Source organism: Vulpes lagopus, chromosome X (genome assembly GCF_018345385.1).
Source record: "Vulpes lagopus strain Blue_001 chromosome X, ASM1834538v1, whole genome shotgun sequence".
NCBI lineage: Eukaryota > Metazoa > Chordata > Mammalia > Carnivora > Canidae > Vulpes > Vulpes lagopus.
Window position 1 is genome coordinate 73,597,119 of NC_054848.1, and position 4,612 is coordinate 73,601,730.

The 4,612-nt window shown below is 38.7% G+C and overlaps 1 non-coding gene across 1 annotated transcript; it reads left to right on the forward strand.

The window, feature by feature from the left end:
• The first annotated feature begins 3,733 nt into the window (after positions 1–3,733).
• On the forward strand, positions 3,734–3,840 carry LOC121483642. The gene has a single exon (XR_005985771.1). It is a non-coding gene; the product is annotated as a U6 spliceosomal RNA (small nuclear RNA).
• Positions 3,841–4,612: the final 772 nt, after the last annotated feature.

Below are 4,612 nucleotides of genomic sequence, written 5' to 3' on the forward strand. Positions count from 1 at the left end.
GTAATTAATTGGTTTAAATATTTGGCAGCTCCCACTTCGGAGCATGTATATTGAGGATTGTTAAGTCCTCTTGTTGGGTAGATCCTCTGAGTATGAGATAGTGTCTCTCTTATCTCTCACTATAGTCTCCGGGGTAAATTTTAATTTATCTAATATGAGGATGGCTACCCCTGCTTTCTTTTGAGGGACATTTGAATGGTAAATGGTTCTCCAACCTTTTATTTTCAGGCTGTAGGTGTCCTTCTGTCTAAAATGAGTCTCTTGTAGACAGCAAATAGATGGGTCCTGCTTTTTTATCCAGTCTGAAACCCTGCGCCTTTTGATGGGGTCATTAAGCCCATTCACGTTCGGAGTTACTATTGACAGATATGAGTTTAGTGTCATCTTGATACCTATTCAGTCCCTGTTTTCGTGGATTGTTGCATTGGACTTCTTCTTAAAGGGGAATTTTAAGAGTCCCGCTTAAAATTTCTTGCAGAGCTGGTTTGGAGGTCACATATTCTTTCAGTTCCTGCCTGTCTTGGAAGCTCTTCATCTCTCCTTCTCTTAATGAGAGCTTGCTGGATAAAGTATTCTTGGCTGCAGGTTCTTCTCATTTAGGACCCTGACTATATCCTGCCAGCCTTTTCTGATCTGCCAGGTCTCTGTGGATAGGTCTGCTTTTAATCTAATACTTCTCCCCATAAAAGTGAGGGATGTCTTGTTTCTTGCTGCTTTAAGGATCTTCTCTTTATCTTTGGAATTTGCAAGCTTAACTATTAAATGTCAAGGTGTTGAACGGTTTTTATTGATTTTAGGGGGGGATCTCTCTATTTACTGGATCTGAATGCCTGTTTTCCTTCCCATATTAGGAAAGTTTTCAGCTAGGATTTGTTCAAATACATATTCTGGACCTCTGTCCCTTTCTGCACCCTTGGGAACCCCAATTAAACGTAAATTTTTCTTCCTCAGGCTGTCACTTCTTTCCCTTAATCTATCCTCATGGTCTTTTAATTGTCTCTTTTTCCCTCAGTTTCCCTCTTTGCCATCTACTTGTCTTCTATATCACTCACTCGTTCTTCCACCTCGTTATCCCTCGTCGATAAGACCTCTAGTTTGGATTGCATCACATTTAATTGATTTTTAATTTTTGCCTGATTAGATCTAAATTCTGCAGTCATGAAGTCTCTTGAGTCCTTTATACTTTTTTCTAGAGCCACCAGTAGCTGTATAATAGTGCTTCTGAATTGGCTTTCTGACATTGAATTGTAATCCAGATTTTGTAACTCTGTGGGAGAGAGGACTGTTTCTGACTCTTTCTTTTGAGGTGAGGTTTTCCTTCTAGTCATTTTGGTCAGTGCAGAGTGGCCAAAAACATGTTGTATTGGGAAAAGAATAAAAAGAGAGAAGAGAAAGAAGGAAAGAAAAAGAAAAAAAGAAAAAAAGAGAGAAGAAAAATAGAAAAAAAAGAAAAAATAAGAAAAGTAAGGGGGGGAGCAAACAGAAATCAAAACACAAAAAACAAGGGGAAGTATCCTCTGATTCTGTATACTGTAAATCCCTCGACTTCCCCTGGGACTTTCCAGTGCTGCTTGGTCAATAATTTTTTTCCCCTGTCTGTCTAGTTGGTCTTCTGTGGGAGGACCCTACTCTGCTCATTTTCAGGTGTTAGCACTTGGGGCAGCTGCTCAGCCCCCTGCCTGGTGCAGGGCTCAGTGAAAGATGCTTAAGCTGTTTATCTGGTGAGGCCACAGTGATGTTCAGTGGGCGTTGTTTACCCTGTGAGGCCCCAGGAGGAACAACCGCAGCACCAGGGGCCAGCTCTTCAGCCCTGGATTCAGCTCCTGCAGTAACTGTGGAGCTCTCCTTCTGCAGGGCCTGGATGCTCCGGGGGCGGGACCGCTGAAATGCTCAGCTCAGGGCAGGAGTGTCCTTGCTGTCCTGTACCCTCCCGGCCTCTGCCTGTCCCAGGGGGAGCGCCAGATCTTGGGCTGTTTCCCTGGCGCCCTGTGCTCCCCGGCCTGAGCTGTTGGAATGGAGCTCCCTGTGGCGCAGCCCCCTCCGCATGGTCAATTAATTTCAATGAAGTCCAAGTTAACTCATTTTTCTTCAGTATTATCCAGAATATACTCCTTAAATATATAAAAAAATGGAAAGATGCTACTTATCAAGTCCAACCAAATTTCAGTTGAAATTTTTTGAGAAGTCTAGAAGTTTAGTTTTTCTCTACAGTTTTTTTACCAAAAACTTTATGAAAAAATGAAATTATTCCTAGCTATATAAGAAAAAAATTCCCCACATCTGAGGATGTTCATTTTCTAATTGTTTTTCAGGCGTTAAAATTGCACCGTGAATTGCTCAGAGCCAATTCTATTTACACAACAAATTGTATCTGTGGCAGTTGCTATTAAAAATATCTTTTTGGAATCAGAGCTCAGTAGATAGCTTAAGTTAACCAAGAAAAACCAATAATGGAGACTATTGCCACCTTCCATTTTTATATCCATTCTGGTTGTTTCTCGTACAAGCTTTAGGGAGCTGACTATGAATCTCTGCCTTCTGGGGTTGGGAGACTGGGTCTATCCTACTCTGCTTCAAGACTGCTGTGCCTTACACAGAAACATAGGAAGAGAGTTCTAATTGAACAATTAATAAGAACCATGGTAAAATGATGTACTTAAAATGCAAAGTTAAAACCATTGAATTGAACCACTAAAAAGTGCATTTGTATACAGAAAATGTGCATGTACATTCCAGACAGCAACAGAGCAATGCAGTAAACAACTCCACAAAAATAGAAATAATCACAACAGATAAAAGTATACATGCACTTTAGCTGTCTTAGGACCATAAATGCAGCCTAATGTCATTTTTTAGTATCATAAGAAGAGTTCAGCTACCTTTGGGAATCTTGCCCAAGAAATTCTCTATTGTTATACTGGTTACTGATAGATTTCTGTTATGCTATCATTCACTACTAAGTTATTCTACTTACTTTAAACTCTTTTGGAAATTAGGAAACTAGATTTGGTGGCTCATAGGCAAGGTAGAATATTCATAAACAGTAGACAGCATTTGTCCCATGTCCAATAAGGTAATCTGATTTATTAAGACCACCAACAGAGTGTAAAACTGGCAAAGAGAAGGGGAGAAGCACTTGCCAGAGGTCTTCAAAATTCTGGCTAATGACCTAGAATCAAGCACATTGCTATCTGGAAATTGAATTCAATCAATTTTGTAACTCCATGAGATCTCCTGCAGCCACTAGGCAATTTAAAAATATCAATACCTGGGTTCAAATAGCTCCAGTAAGGGGAGAAAATGCAAAGGTTAGTATCAAGAACTCCATGACTTAGATGAGTTTGGCATGTTTCCTGGAAATGGAGACTCAGTAGTCAACATCCTGAATAGACTACTTAAACCTTAGTTACTATAATAATTTGTAATAGGGCACACATGGATATTTCCTGAACGGAGTCTTCACCAAAACTAGGTAAAGACTATATGGCCAGATAAGGGGTCCTAATGAAGCAAACTTTTACTTATCTTTTTTCATGGACAGAATCTGCTTTTGAATGAATTGATAGAGTAGACATCTCCTGTTTGTGGGGTCTGTGTGCAGTACTTCAACTTGAAGCTATGTACACCTTAATTACTGAAAACTGCTTTTCACCATGAGAAAAGCCTTTGAGACTGGGTGGATGATATTTTAATAATATTAATAATATTAACAAAATTAATAATATTAACCTGAGTGCTCACTTCAGCAGCACTTATACTAAAATTTGGACAATGCAGAGAATATTAGCATGGCTCTTGCACAAGGATGACATGCAAATTCATGATGCATTCCGGATTTTTTAAAAATAATAATATTATTAACATGAATACTAGCTATATTTATTGAGGTACATAGTTGGCACCTCTCACTGTGCTGAGTGCTTTACATACATTATTTCTTAAGCTAATCTATCCAAAGCACTAAGTCGGTGTTACGCAAAATGTAGTCTTTGAAACAGTGCTGATAATGAACTGTTACCAGTCTGTGATAAGTATAGAAACTGAGTTTACAAACTATAACCACATTGAAAGTGTCACAACGTCCTAGGAAGTGCTTGTCTTATTGCATTGGTATTCATTAGTTCAGGTGTTGTTGATGAACTAAGGTGACAAGTTGCTTTTATACAAACTGTGTTATAGTCACACTCAATAGGACTACATTACAACGTGATATTTTAAGATCAGTTAATCAATTGAAATGCAAACTAAAATATGAAATCCAATTCCTTCATTGAAAGATGATTCTGGGGATCCCTGAGTGGCTCAGCAGTTTGGTCCCTGCCTTCGGCCCAGGGTGTGATCCTGGAGTCCCGGGATCGAGTCCCACACTGGGCTCCCTGCAAGGAGCCTGCTTCTCCCTCTGCCTGTCTGCCTCTCTCTATGTCTCTCATGAATAAATAAGTAAAATCTTAAAAAAGGAAAGATAATTCTACCATAATTTTACAGGTTAAAAATTTTGAATTGAGTATCAATGAAACCTTGAAATTAAATTTTGAAATAATAAAAAAAAATTTTTGAAATAATAAAATCATTCATTTCATTTTGAGTAAAAGTTAAAATAAATAAATTGACC